A 16,515-nucleotide genomic window follows, 5' to 3' on the forward strand; every position below is an offset into this window, starting at 1 on the left:
AAGGACTACAGCTCCGCCTTTATCGGCCTGTTTCACAACTATCGACGTATCACTCCTCAAGTCATATAGTGCACTTCTCTGTCCTTTACTCATATTTTGTTGGAAATATTTTTTATTTTTCTCTAGTTTGTCAATTGAGGAAAGCATGATTTGTTCAAAGGCATAAACCTGTTCAGGCATTTTTTGACTAGGTATGAAGGTTGATTTATTACGTAACCCTGTAGTTTCTTTTTCTATCATAGGTGGCTGATTGGCAAAAAAGGCCCTCAGTCGAATTTTGCGACAGAATTCTATGGTCTCTAACTTCATTTGGGTAAAGTCTGTTTGTTGACGAGGTACAAATTGTAATCCAAGATTTAGTACGGATTCCTCATCAATTGTAAATAATTGTATATAAGGTGTACAAACGATAAGGTGTCCCTTTCATACATCAATACTTTAAAAAAAAGGCAAAAAATAAATAAATAATAAAAGGGTTTGAGTGATATACCCGAACGAACCAGGAAGTTTCTTATGGTTTGTTCCCTCAAAAATAGAGGATTTGAGTAAGTGTGTGGCTGGCAATTTGTGTACTTATAACCTTTTGAAAAAGCAGCATTACATTATCTGAATGATGTAGAACAACACGGCATTTCCTGGTCCCAGCATCTTTCAAGAATCTATCAATAGGCACAGAAAAGTTTGAAATGTAGAACAGGTTTAGTGATAAAGCCTGGGGATACAGAGAGCCATTGTAGTTCAGAATGCAGAAGATTACAACAATGAACCTGAGAGACTTTTAAAGGCTGATAGGAGCAACTTTACTTTGAAAACTCACAGTAATAGCATATCTTCACCTAAAAGGTAACTGGCACAACAGATATATCCACACCCAATTTATGACAAGGCTAAATTGTTAAAACAATCACTTCAAATTCACTGCTACTGTGAGCAAAATAAAACTGGTGTTTTTAGATCTATTTATTACGTCACAATAAGGAGTACTGCCCCAAAGGGTGCCTGCAAAACCAATATACAAGAATGCACAATTAAATGATAGCCTTCAACAAAGGAACTGAGGAACTATCTCTCATATGGTTATTACTTACTTCACAGACTAAACTGTTCTTTCAAAGAATCCTTCGAACTACAGGCTGTGAAATAGGAGACTAAGCTGAGGGCGAGACACTGCTTTAAAATTGCAGTGGGAAGGGCAATGTTGTTACTCAATACAAATGCTGAAGAACAAACAAAACAGATTAATGTGTAATGACCTATAATCTTCTCACGAACAAACAAACTGATGAAAGCCATCAATAAGTTCTGTCATAATATTGAATAGTGTTGTTTTATCCTTTGAGAGAATCCTCGAAATATTAGCATGGTAAATTGCGTGTCCCCATTGACTATGATATATAGGTATGCCCAATAGACCAGTTAAGACTTGAATCCTGGAACACAAAAGCAACTTCAGACATTTTCACCTGCCAAAAAATCATCATGCCATGAAAGATACACCAGAAGACATAAGCTGAGCTGTACTAGCAAAAGGTATCTTGAATACAGACAGTAATACCCTACAGTATACACTGTACAAGAAAGAAAAGCAATGGATTTCAAAACTACCCATGAACAAGGACAGTTTAACAACAAAGTAGAAAAACATTGTGTAGGAACCTGGACTGTTTGCAGACGTCCCTCCACGTATGGACCTCATTTGAACTGCTAGTTACTTGTTTTTTACTCTAACAGTGCACTGAAGCATGCTAACCGGGCTCCAGTGCCAGTGTTCTTTCCCCTAAAGTGGCATGTGCAATTGGCATCCTCAATTGACAATAGCTTACCTCCCTCATAAGTCCCTGGTAAGTGGTACCTGTGGTACCCAGGGCATGGTTGTTAAAGGGGTACTCAGGGCTTCCAGCAAAGTGTGTGCCACCTTGAGTGACCCAAGTAAGCTAATGACAGCAGGCCTGCCATTGCAGTCAGCAGGAACAGTGATCACTGCTTCAATTGGACTTTGTCCTCATCATATGAGACAAAGTCCCAGCACTGCTTTTAGTATATATCAGTCACCCTTAGAGCAGGCCTCTTGAGCACAGGAGGCAGGGTGCTGTATGTTAGGAGTATAGACGTGATTGCAAGCTTCATTGTCTCTATATTGACTTTTAGTATTAAAGTGCAGTATAAGTGATGGGAGGTCCATGGGATGACATGGGACTAGTACCCAGGCATGTCCAGGATGCTAGCTCCCTTATGGTACCACCTAAATATGTCAAATGTGGTGTTAAACAACTTGCCTTCTCTCCCCTGACCTGAATCTCAACTTAAGCTAGGGTGGCAGGCGCCCAGGTGGCTACCTTAGAGGTTGTCCACCTGGTTTCCCCAGCTGACATGTACCTTGGCTTGCAGGCCGGGTTTTCTCACCCCAGCCTTCACCATGACAGAGTTCTGACCTTCCATCAGGTAATTTGCATTCTCCCACGAGGTAGAAAATAGACTTAGGCTTGAAGGAGATCACACCTCCTTCCCCTTGACTGGGCTAGTGAAGTGAGACATCCGAGCTGCGAGCTTCAAAGGCTCTTACCACCTCTGATGTGCAAGAAGTCTGTCTCCCAGTGGAAGGCAAAGCCCCCTTTGCCCCCAGGCATGCTGGACCCAGGAAAGGCATGAATTTAGGTATGAGGAGGTGTGCACCTACAACAAGGCTGGCTACACCCCTAAAGGTGGGCAGTCAATCTGTACATGCAAATTGAACTTCTGCCATCTTTCTGAGAGCAGAAATAGTGGGGTTTGAGTAGGAAAAAAGACCCACACCACCGGATGTGGTCATCTCAAGGGCGGATTAGCTGTACTGAGTAGCTGCCCATTGGTTACTAGCTCTTACACCCCTAACTCTCATAAATCCAGGATTAAAGGGACACCTGTGACACCACAACCTCAGATCTGATTGACACACTTCAAGGAAGGACAGTAAGAAGACCGTTTTCAGTGGCAAGACTTTGCCGTGCCACAAAGGAAGAGGGTGCTACTGTATCCCTGTTGCACCATTGCTTGGAACTGTATGAGTGACTTTTGTCTGGGCCAAAACTCAGCACTACCTGGCAGAGGGACACCTGTGGGAGCCAGAACCAGTCTCAGACTTCCCTAGACCAGTGGCAGCAGTGCCCAGCAAACTGCAGGTAAACTGACGTGCTAAAATCAAAGTAGTGATTGGCCACTGGGAACACCAAGAGATCACCTAAAGAAAAGTGGGCAATACACTCTGTGAGATGTAGTCCAGCTCTCCCTGAAGTCTCGAGTTGTTTCGTCACTCTCGTGGATCTCCAGCAGCCGAAGTTCATTTGAATTCATGTTACCGCAATCAAGGCTTGTTGGTCACAAGGCTGGTGACTGACCCTGTAAGTCTACTCTACTTTAAGGCAGAAGCTCCCAGGAACAGTGACCTATGCCAGAAACAATCCTGCTCTGATGTACCTGCATCTGCTTCTTGGTGGTGTTATCCCTAATGGCAACGCAGCCTTGGAGTGACCGGATTAAAGTTGATTGAGAGCCCGAAGCTACCTCTGTACCTGGACTCATAGAGCAAGGTAAAAGTGAACCGACTGTTGAACCTTGGTCCTAGGACCCAAAATACCTCTACCCTGCAAGAGTAGAAATAACTTGACCCCAAAGTGACCATTTGCACTAGCAGAATTTTCCAATTACAAACCTCACAGAACACATCAAAACACTGGGCCTGGAATAAATCACAGCAAAACCCATCCCTCAAATACCACATTGAAGTGGAAAGTAGCTAGAAACAATCTAGATCAGGCCAAATCCTACAAATGTTTAGGAGTAGTAATGGACACTATATTATCCTTCAATGAGCACCTACAACAAAGGACAGCCTTGGCCAAAAACGTGCCTTCAAGTTGCTGCAAAAAAGGATGGGGAGCACATCGCAGCCCTACCTATTATAGGTTATTGGGGCCAAGTTCCTTACTTCGCTTACTTATGCTCAGAATTACTAAAGGGGAGTGACACAACCACCCTCAACCAACTCCTCTCCCTCGTGTTCAAAGGCATTTTTGAGTCCCGCAATACATCTCACAGATGCGTTTGGAGCTTGGGCTATTTAACCAATCCTCTGTAAGGAAGGCCGCAATCTTCAAACTGTGCTGGAAGATGAGATCATCCCCACCAAATCACTGGCTGTTCTGTGGTGGTCGGTAATAAAGAGCGATCCTCCAGACAAAAACAACTGTCCAACAGTGCTTCAGCAATCATGAACCACCCTAATCCTGCCCAATGCATTGAACTCAACCATCAGCTCTACCACCTTCACAAAAATTACCAACAATGAGGCCAAATTACATTCCTTGTCACTCGATTAAGTGGAGATGGCCTGCAAGAAGGATAGACGTTCAGTTCTACATACCAATGTTAACTGAAGCCCACAGCCGTATCTCACAAAACCTATCTCAGAGACCATCCAACACCATCTTCTTTTGAATCATATGGGAGCTTTTCCATCAAAAGACCAGATCCCATCCTGGTAGCAAACCTGGCCGGACCCTTACTGTCATCTGTGATCTCTTTGAAGAGAGTGTACAACATTTTCTTTGCTTTTGTCCCGCCATCAATCACCTCAGTCATAAACTGCTACGTCCAACCCTGAGGGCCACCCAGATCAGATCCTGCTGTGCTGTGGTGATGGCGCTAGTAAATGGTCATGACATCTAGATCTCCTGCAAGGCTATACATTAAACGAAGTCAAAAGCTTGCTACCAGCACAGGAGGCGACCTCCCGCATAATATAATCATTTCTTTTGCCTCAAAACCCTCTTTCATGCACTTCAGAGACTTCACCTCCGGCCTCCGGAGCAAAGAACATATGCACTACTTTCCTCATTTATCGCAACTCTCTAGGGGTCAACACTTACAAAGTTTTTATCACAAGGTGAAAGACTGCTACTGGCACTGGTGGTGATCTCTGATGCCATAATCTTTCCATTCACCTCTACCCCCCTTACATGCACTTTAGAGACTTCTCCTCCTTCCTCCGGAGCATGGAACATTTGCACTACTTTCCGCACTTATCGCGATTTTCATGGGATCAATGATTTCTATTACTAATCCCATTTTTATTCATAATGTACACTGCATTTTTTTACCCTTATCTCACATGCTGCACAACAAGCGCATTAAAAAAAACATTTTTACTGTACTTTTTGCAATGATTTTTATTAATCTGCAAATAAAGATTTATCTAGCTATCTATCTATTGAACACAACGTTAAATGTCTGCGGTATTCAATGCATTACATTAAATATATATTAGATGTGTCTTCTCAAAGGTCTGGTCAATTACCAAGAGTTCAAGTGTTCACCAAATATATTGTAAGTGATTTCATTATTCTAAGTTGGTAATATGTAGCATGACCCAAAGCTTAAACACATTTTTCTCCCTCTCTTCTTTCATCCCATTGTGCAAATGATGTAGCTATCAGTGCATAGTCATGTATGGCACCACATTGAATTGTATTTTTGGGACTAATGTCATAGTTATGTTTTGATCTAGACTGTTAGACCCGGCAAGATTTGCATGGGTCTCCCCTGCAATTTTTGCCTTTGCCTCCTATGTTTTTCCTATGTATTGAACGTCGTTTTTGCAGGTCTAGATGCTTTGTGCACTTTGCTACTGCTGTTCAGTGCCAAAGTGCAAATGCTCTCTTTGTTTAAATTGTTGTTATGGATTGGTGTTTCCATGATTTGCTGATTTGATTTTCTAGTCAGTCCCTAGTACAGTGCACTGTGTGTGCCCAGGGCCTGTAAATCCAATGCTGCTAGTGGGCTGCAGCACTGAATGTTCCAGCCACCCACATAAGCAGCCTGTAAGTGAAACTCTGGCCTGCCATTGCCTAGCCTATGCGCAGTCTGGTACTGCCATGTCGACTTGGCAAGTGTACCCACTTACCAGGCCCTAACCTTCCTTTTTCTTACATGTTAGTCACCCCTAAGGTAGGCCCAAGGTACCCCTTTGGGCAGGGTGCATTGTATGTGAAAGGTAGGATATGCCCTGGTGTGTGTGCATGACCTGATGGTGAATTACTGCCAATTTCATTTTTCACTATTGCAAGGCTAACTGTTCCCATGGGATAGAATGGGGAGTTTGTTTATAGCATCTTATAAACATAACTACCCCTGGGTACAAGGTAGGAAAATAGAATTTAATAGGCCTGACGTTAAAATGCATGTTTTAGTGAGGGTGATTTTTACATTCTGTGTTTGAAAATATCATTTTAGAAAGTAGGTATTTTCTTGGTTAGCCATCCAGTGTGCCTCTGCTAGGTTTGTGTATTGCATGTCTGGCTTTTGGATGCCAGGGGCTGGGGAAGAGCAGTGGCTCCAGAGAGCCTGATGAGTAAGGGCTGGGCTGAATCAATCTGGTCTGCATTTAGAGTAGGGGGAGTAGATTTCCTTTCACCTGAATGGGGCGGGTCTGCCAAAGACAATGCTGTTTCCACCTCCTGCCAGGAAGCTGCACCAGAGAACTAAGGATTTTGTCGTATAAATATAGGGGCCCAGACCCCAGATCTTTAGATCACTTCTGGGAATCAAGAGGAACCTTTGCCAAGGAGAAGAGCCAGAGAAGCTGAGGAGGACTAATGCCCCTGTGCTGTTTGCTGTCTGGCGTTGGCCTGAAGTGGCTACTTGCTGCCAAGGAAAGGAGAAAGGACTTTGCTGTGTCCCCTGCATGAGGAAGATCCCCAAGGGCTTGAATTGAGATTTCCCCCTATTCACAAGTTCTCAGGAACATCAAACTCCTCACCAAACATCTGGGCACCGTCTCTGGATCCGCTGGTTTCAGTTGCTTGGAGAAGAAAAGTAACCAACTCTGTTGCGGAGTCCATCACAGAATTTCATGTCCTGAAGGCACAGTAGAGCACACTGCCTCGTTTCACAATGGAAACCTGGTCTTACCGACTCCGTCAATGAGCAGCTGCTTGCACCATGTCCTGTGGGCATCTCACTTGGCAACACTTTCGCTACATGCCGCACTGACATCTTCAACGCCATCGCTGCCCAACTCAAACATCGACCAGCTCTGTCACCGCATCAAGACCTGCCAGCATCGCATCGAGCACCTTCTCACCCTGCAATGCAATCCTTGGTCTCCCTGACTCCGTTATTAAGCCACTGCCTGCACTGAGCCGTGAGGACACCACACGCAGCAATGCTTCCATCTCACTGCATAAATTCAACAGTTGCCCCAATCTGGCTTGTACCATCGTGTCGACCGGAACAAGAAAATGTACTGTCACCGAGTCTGGCGACGTTTTTTCTATCCTGTAATTTAAAGGTTATTTTTAAGGGTGGGTGTAGTACGCGTAGTCGTGCTCCGTGAAGCTATGCGAAGATGCTCTTGCACTCCGTGAGCTTCGTATAGCTCCGCAAGCAAGCGTAGTACCTTGTACGACCCGTTCGCGAGCTGTTTTTCTTGCTCGGGAGCATGGTAAGCGTGTTCGGGGCGCTGCCTGCGTGCTCGGGATGTGTAGCACACAAACTTACCCATGAGGTGGGCTATGGGCGCGGCCATCTTGTTTTTTCAATTGTCCTGTCTGCTCGCGAGATATTCTGTGCCAGATCGCAGTTTCTGCGTGTTCGGAAACGCGATCTTACCGACATGGATCCTCGTGCGTCCTAATGACGTGATCGCGAGTCCAAATGACGTGATCACGTTCGCACAGTCGCGCGGGATTGTGCGGCCGGATTTCCAAACATCGTGGCGCATGCAACCGGGAGAGAAAATGGAGAAAGCGAACGCAGAACCACAGTAAGACATTGCAGCGAGAACGCTATTGAGCACACGAGAAAGAAACACTACTACGCTGCAGATTGCGGAGTAGTCGCCATCTTCGCATTCACTGCGGAGTGCGAAGTTGCCGCTACTTCGCAAACTCCGCGAACGGAGCGTAGTTCTTTGCCCAGGGTTAGTTATTTTGCACAGTAACTAGTTTTAAGAGTATTGCATGTTAGATTTTTTGTTGTCTTTGGTATTTTTGGCTTAGATAAAGTTTACTTATTTTTCTAAACTGGCATGGTGTCAATTAATATGTTTTCACTGTATTACTGTATGTGTTCACAAATGCTTTACACACTGCCTCTGAGATAAGCCTGTCTGCTCGTGCCAAGCTACCAAGAGGGTGAGCAAGGGTTATTTTAGAAGTGTATCCCCCTTACCCTGACTAGGTAGAAGGGCCCCTACTCGGACAAAGGTACCTACCTCTGCCAAATAGAGACCCCCATTTCTAACATACACCAAGAACATGTTGCTTGTGGGGTAATAGTTAAGCTCTTCTTCTCTCCCTCTGAAGGTTAAAAGTTTGGGTTCTTTAGTTTTAATGGGCATGTGTCTGCTAAAATGTGTGGGCAATTACAAAGATATTGTTTATCATATTCAGTGAAAGGATATCTGTCTCTTTTTAATTTCTAAATACTTTCCACTTTGATTAAATATACTCCTTTATTAAATATCATGATCCAAAGCTTATACAAATCATCTCTCTCTCTCTCTCTCTCCCTCGTTCAATCACATTCTGTATATAATGTAGCTGTCAGTATAAACTCACATATGAAGCCACATTGACTTGTATTTTTGGGTAAATACCTAAGTTATATTTCGATCCACCAAAGTAAAGAGCCACTTCGGCCTTTGCGAATGCTAATTAGCTAAATGGTATGTATGAAACATTTTCCAAGCAAAATAAGGAATCGCACATTTTGCAATTCCTTATTTTGCGATTGCACTTAAGGAATTGCAAAATCTGCGATTCCTTAAATGCAATGTATCAAGGAAATATTCATGCAAAAATGCCCATAAGGATTCGCAGATTCGCAATTTACCACCAACTTCAAGTTGGTGGTAAATTGCGAATTCTTTTAAATAAGCAATTTAGTTAAATTCCAAAGGTGCCATATGACGCTCATACATGCCCTTAGGGCATGTATGTGCACCATATGCCCTCACATGTCAATTTCAGGGGTGCAGCAGGGTGTTCTTGTGACACCCCTGCACCCTTGAAAATAATCGCAATTTGCGATTAGCAAATTGCTAATCACAAATATCCCCTTCATTCCTATGGGCCTCCTGGCCCATAGAAATGAATGGGAAAATTGCGATTAGCAATTTGCTAATCGCAATTTAGGAATGTGTAGGAATCGCTAAATATAAGTGATTTCCTACATAGATACCGTTTTGCGATTTCTAAATAGCAATTCCTTAAAAATCGCTATTTAGGAATCGCTAAACGGTATGATGATACATATGGCCCTTAGTGAATAGTGATTTAGTTCTTTTAATTAGCAAATATTTTGTTCTTTACACTTTGTCTAAAAATACCTTTTTAGGAATATCATACCCCAAAGCTTAAATAATGTCTCTCTTCATTCTTCCACCCCATTCTGTCAATGATGCAATTGTCAGTGCACACTCAACTATGGCCGTTCCACCTCCAGGCTACTCGAATGACTAAAAGTAAGGGGAAGCCACCCCATGGGTGGCACTCCAGAGTTCAACAAATGGGAAACTTGCACCACCTAAATTTAGTCATGTGTTAGAGCACATGGCAGGAAAGCAAATTAACTATGAGGAAAGACTTTGACCACAAGATTCAGATAGAGATGCATGGCTGCATGTGTTGCAATACATCAGATGCATTTGCTCTTTTAACAGGGTCGTGAGCATGTGAGGGACTAACTGACGTGCACAAAATTCCCCATGTATTAAATTTTAAGACATTATGGGATAAAAGCAAAACTAAAGAAATATATCCCAATGTTTTAACTGGCAGTGTGTTTCCATATTTGGTGAAATATTGCAACCAGGCTTTCTTAACTTTTTCTGTTTGTGAAATACAAAAAATTCTGAGACCTGGTCAATTTCACATTGAGCAGGAGCTACACTGATATCCTTTAAAAACATCATTTGTGGACTATGTTTCATGAGATGGTCAGACAGACGTTTTCCCCTGATCTATATCCATACAAGTCACATGCCAGGCATGCCTATCCAGGAATGGATGAGGGTGTTTGGATTATACACAGCAGCTTCCTGGCCTAATACAGCTACAGCTTCACTCATCTCTCATCCCATCCAATCCCTCCCCTGAACTTACCCCCAGGTCTACCCAGCAAGGACAGCAAAGAGATTCGCCTAAGCTGTCCTATGATTGGAGGAGTGGAGCTCTATTCTCATATATTCCATGGTTAATTTATAGTACACAAGAAAAATGGATCCCCCATACATGAAATGATTCTAATTCAGTTACAACCAAAGAGTATTCCTTAGCAGGTAACTCAATGGTCCATGAAATTTGAGACAAAGGTAACATAGGATAGGTTTCATAACTACATAAGTTCAATGAAGACACATTATCAAGTTTATCAAGTCAAAACATGTGTTGTTGTGCAGGAAGGCATAAAAAAGTGTTCAGTGAAGACAAAAAGTGCATAAATAATGTTGATAAGTTGGATTGGACCTCTAAGCAACAATGCAAGATTCTAAATATTACTCGGGGGTCACAGACGAAAAATTGTCAATGCTTTTTTAAGTCCATGTTGGAATTCCTACCAGCCACATGTATAAGTCGACATTTCACCCTCTGTGTAATTATCCTGGGGTCATCATTGTGACAGGGGCTAATGTATTGTATCTAAGGATCCATAATACTAGCAGGATTAATGCTGCTGTATAATGTTGAAACACACAAGATGATGGATGGAATGTTGCACAATGGCAAAACATTAGCCCTCAGTCATAGATCTGGGTTTAATCAATCGATATTTTGCTCACCAAGCCACCCCAGTTCAGACATGGCCATATGCAAATCAGTCTGACCCTGTGCCTTATGGGAACAGTCCAGCCTGAACTACCAAGCCATGTCTTCCCTGGACCGGAATCAAGCTTCCTAGGACCGGTTTCTGGCTATCAGCCGTCTTCAGCCAGGATAGCTTGACTCCAGTAGCTTAGTGAGCACGGGACCCACCTCTGGGCATACCCTTCCCACATAGGGTGAACAGCAAAACACACAAGATGATGGACGGAATGTTGCACAATGGCAAAACATTTGCCCCCAGTCACAGATCTGGGGTTAATCCATCGTTATTTTGCTCACCAAGCCACCCCAGTTCAGTCATGGCCATATGCAAATTAGTCTTGACCCTGTGCCTCATGGGAACAGTCCAGCCCAAACTGCCAAGCCACGTCTTCCCTGGACCGGAATTAAGCATCCTAGGACCGGTTTCTGGCTATCGGCGTCTTCAGCCAGGATAGCTTGACTCCAGTGGCTTAGTGAGCACGGCACCCACGTCTGGACATACACTTCCCACATAGGGTGAACAGCAAAACACACAAGATGATGGACGGAATGTTGCACAATGGCAAAACATTCTCCCCCAGTCTCAGATCTGGGTTTAATCCATCGTTATTTTTCTCACCAAGCCACCCCAGGTCAGACATGGCCATATGCAAATCAGTCTTGACCCTGTGCCTCATGGGAACATTTCAGCCCGAACTGCCAAGCCATGTCTTCCCTGGACCAGAATCAAGCATCCTAGGACCGGTTTCTGGCTATCAGCCATCTTCAGCCAGGATAGCTTGACTCCAGGGGCTTAGTGAGCACGGAACTCACGTCTGGGCATACCCTTCCCACATAGGGTGAACAGCAAAACACACAAGATGATAGACGGAATGTTGCACAATTGCAAAACATTCGCCCCCAGTTACAGATCTGGGTTTAATCCATCGTTATTTTGCTCACCAAGCCACCCCAGTTCAGACATGGCCATATGCAAATCAGTCTTGACCCTGTGCCTCATGTGAACAGTCCAGCCCGAACTGCCAAGCCATATCGTCCCCCGACTGGAATCAAGCATCCTAGGACCGGTGTCTGGCTATCACCCATCTTCAGCCAGGATAGCTGGACTCCAGTGGCTTAGTGAGCACGGGACCCACGTGTGGGCATACCCTTCCCACATAGGGTGAGCAGCAAAACACACAAGATGATGGACGGAATGTTGCACAATGGCAAAACATGCGCCTCCAGTCACAGATCTGGGTTTAATCCATCGTTATTTTGCTCACCAAGCCACCCCAGTTCAGATATGGCAATATGCAAATCAGGCTTGACCCTGTGCCTCATGGGAACAGTCCAGCCCGAACTGCGAAGCCATGTCTTCCCTGGACCGGAATCAAGCATCCTAGGACCGGTTTCTGGCTATCAGCCGTCTTCAGCCAGGATAGCTTGACTCCAGTGGCTTACTGAGCACGGGACCCACGTCTGGGCATACACTTCCCACATAGGGTGAACAGCAAAACACACAAGATGATAGACGGAATGTTGCACAATGGCAAAAGATTCGCCCCCCAGTCACAAATCTGGGTTTAATCCATCGTTATTTTGCTCACCAAGCAACCTCAGTTCAGACATGGCCATATGCAAATCAGTCTTGACCGCGTGCCTAATGGGAACAGTCCATCCCGAACATCCAAGCCATGTCTTCCCTGGACCGGAATCAAGCATCCTAGGACCAGTTTCTGGCTATCAGCTGTCTTCAGCCAGGATAGCTTGACTCCAGTGGCTTAGTGAGCACGGGACCCACGTCTAGGGATACCCTTTTCACATAGGGTGAACAGCAAAACACACAAGATGATGGACGGAATGTTGCACAATGGCACAATGGCAAAATATTCGGCCCCAGTCACAGGTCTGGGTTTAATCCATCGTTATTTTGCTCACCAAGCCACCCCAGTTCAGACATGGCCATATGCAAATCAGTCTTGACCCTGTGCCTCATGGGAACAGTCCAGCCTGAACTGCCAAGCCATGTCTTCCCTGGACCGGAATCAAGCATCCTAGGACCGGTTTCTGGCTATCAGATGTCTTCAGCCAGGATAGCTTGACTCCAGTGGCTTAGTGAGCACGGGACCCACGTCTAGGGATACCCTTCTCACATAGGGTGAACAGCAAAACACACAAGATGATGGACGGAATGTTGCACAATGTCAAAACATTCGCCCCAGTCACAGATCTGGGTTTATTCGATCGTTATTTTGCTCACCAAGCCACCCCAGTTCAGACATGGCCATATACAAATCAGTCTTGACCCTGTGCCTCATGGGAACAGTCCAGCCCGAACTGCCAAGCCATGTCTTCCCTGGACCGGAATCAAGCATCCTAGGACTGGTTTCTGGCTATCAGCCATCTTCAGCCAGGATAGCTTGACTCCAGTGGCTTAGTGAGCATAGGACCCACGTCTGGGCATACCCTTCCCACATAGGGTGAACAGCAAAACACACAAGATGATGGACGGAATGTTGCACAATGGCAAAACATTCGCCCCCAGTCACAGATCTGGGTTTAATCCATCGTTATTTTGCTCACCAAGCAACCCCAGTTCAGACATGGCCATATGCAAATCAGTCTTGACCCTGTGCCTCATGGGAACAGTCCAGCCCGAACTGCCAAGCCATGTCTTCCCTGCACCGGAATCAAGCGTCCTAGGACCGGTTTCTGGCTATCAGCCATTTTCAGCCAGGATAGCTTGAATCCAGTGGCTTAGTGAGCACAGGAACCACGTCTGGGAATAGCCTTCCCACATAGGGTGAACAGCACAACACACAAGATGATGGACGAAATGTTGCACAATGGCAAAACATTCGCCCCCAGTCACAGATATGGGTTTAATCCATCGTCATTTTGCTCACAAAGCCACCCAAGTTCAGACATGGCCATATGCAAATCAGTCTTGACCCTGTGCCTCATGGGAACAGTCCAGGCCGAACTGCCAAGCCATGTCTTCCCTGCACCGGAATCAAGCATCCTAGGACCGGTTTCTGGCTATCAGCCATCTTCAGCCAGGATAGCTTGACTCCAGTGGCTTAATGAGCATGGGACCCACGTCTGGGCATACCCTTCCCACATAGGGTGAACAGCAGAACACACAAGATGATGGACGGAATGTTGCACAATGGCAAAACATTCGCCCCCAGTCACAGATCTGGGTTTAATCCATTGTTATTTTGCTCACCAAGCCACCCCAGTTCAGACATGGCCATATGCAAATCAGTCTTGACCCTGTGCCTCATGGGAACAGTCCAAGCCATGTCTTGCCTGGACCGGAATCAAGCATCCTAGGACCGGTTTCTGGCTATCAGCAGTCTTCAGCCAGGATAGCTTGACTCCAGTGGCTTAGTGAGCACGGGACCCGCATCTGGGCATACCCTTCCCACATAGGGTGAACAGCAAAACACACAAGATGATGGACGGAATGTTGCACAATGGCAAAACATTCGGCCCCAGTCAAAGGTCTGGTTTTAATCCATCGTTATTTTGCTCACCAAGCAACCCCAGTTCAGACATGGCCATATGCAAATCAGTCTTGACCCTGTGCCTCATGGGAACAGTCCAGCCCGAACAGCCAAGCCATATCTTCCCTGGACCGGAATCAAGAATCCTAGGACCGGCTTCTGGCTATCAGCCATCTTCAGCCAGGATAGCTTGACTCCAGTGGCTTAGTGAGCACGGGACCCACGTCTGGGCATACCCTTCCCACATAGGGTGAACAGCAAAACACACAAGATGATGGACGGAATGTTGCACAATGGCAAAACATTCGCCTCCAGTCACAGATCTGGGTTTAATCCATCGTTATTTTGCTCACCAAGCCACCCCAGTTCAGATATGGCCATATGCAAATCAGTCTTGACCCTGTGCCTCATGGGAACAGTCCAGCCCGAACTGCCAAGCCATGTCTTCCCTGGACCGGAATCAAGCATCCTAGGACCGGTTTCTGGCTATCAGCCGTCTTCAGCCAGGATAGCTTGACTCCAGTGGCTTAGTGAGCACGGGACCCACGTCTGGGCATACACTTCCCACATAGGGTGAACAGAAAAACACACAAGATGATGGTCGGAATGTTGCACAATGGCAAAAGATTCGCCCCCCAGTCACAAATCTGGGTTTAATCCATCGTTATTTTGCTCACCAAGCAACCTCAGTTCAGACATGGCCATATGCAAATCAGTCTTGACCGCGTGCCTAATGGGAACAGTCCAGCCCGAACAGCCAAGCCATGTCTTCCCTGGACCGGAATCAAGCATCCTAGGACCGGTTTCTGGCTATCAGCCATCTTCAGCCAGGATAGTTTGACTCTAGTGGCTTAGTGAGCACGGGACCCACGTCTGGGGATACCCTTCTCACATAGGGAGAACAGCAAAACACACAAGATGATGGACGGAATGTTGCACAGTGGCAAAATATTCGGCCCCAGTCACAGGTCTGGGTTTAATCCATCGTTATTTTGCTCCCCAAGCCACCCCAGTTCAGACATGGCCATATGCAAATCAGTCTTGACCCTGTGCCTCATGGGAACAGTCCAGCCCGAACTGCCAAGCCATGTCTTCCCTACACTGGAATCAAGCATCCTAGGACCGGTTTCTGGCTATCAGCCTTCTTCAAAAAGACAAAGGGAGTGGTGGAGGGTCCAAGGGGAGATTGTTTATAGACCGAAAAAGTACCCAGTCCCCCAACTTGACAGCAAAAAACACGAGAGGTACTAACAGTCTGTAAAACAGAAATCTACTGGAACCTGATTGTGTCCCATATTCATGTTCAGACCACACAGTTGATCTAAACAAATGACAGTGTCATGACAGAGAAGTGAGACAGAGAAGATACAGAGTCTAAAAGACTAGAAAAAGTAGAAAAAGTACCCATCAGCCCACTCAAAAGTGGAATTTCGTCATCTGGGTTGTTCAGTGTTGGAGAAAGGTGTCCTGTAGGCTCCTCCTCAGGGAGAGTCTGAGGTTGCCTAATAGCGGACCCTGGGATCAAGCATCCAACCAACAGAAGACAGTGTGTGAGCGGAAGGGGCAGAAGTTGCAGTGCTCAAAAGAAGAACAGAAAAGGAAAATAATCCTCGTGATTTAAAAATACCTACTTCGATGACATAAAAAACTTTATTGGGTCTGACCATCAAAGTGGTATTGTTAAAAGCAGTATGCTGATAGCATGCAAGGAATTGCTATCTACCATGTATGTTAGTTGGTCGACATGTTTCAGCCTAAAGCGGCCCTACTAGAACCTCCAGTTGAGAAACCACCTATTGGAAGGTTGGTGTGTGTGACCACATACAATACCTCTTCGTCTAAAATTCAGAAAATCATTAGACAGAAATGGCGTATTTTGAATAGCTCAGGAGAACACATTCCTCTGCCACTGTTCTCATTTAAAAGAGGTACCAATTTGAGAGACACACTGGTCCACACGAGACCTCGACAAGGAGTCGAAGAACCCACTTCCAGCCTGTGGAACCTTCCTCCAGTGCAGGGACATCATCCCTGCGGTAACTGCTCAGTGTGTGCACAAACCAGCAAGACTCTTGCAGTCGACATTGGCACCACTCGACCTTGGTTACTCAAACGCCACACTAATTGCAACAGTGACAAAGTCATCTATCAAATCACCTGTCCTTGTGGTCTGAGGTACATAG

The sequence above is a fragment of the Lissotriton helveticus genome, chromosome 12, assembly GCF_964261635.1.
Source record: "Lissotriton helveticus chromosome 12, aLisHel1.1, whole genome shotgun sequence".
In the NCBI taxonomy this organism is placed as follows: domain Eukaryota; kingdom Metazoa; phylum Chordata; class Amphibia; order Caudata; family Salamandridae; genus Lissotriton; species Lissotriton helveticus.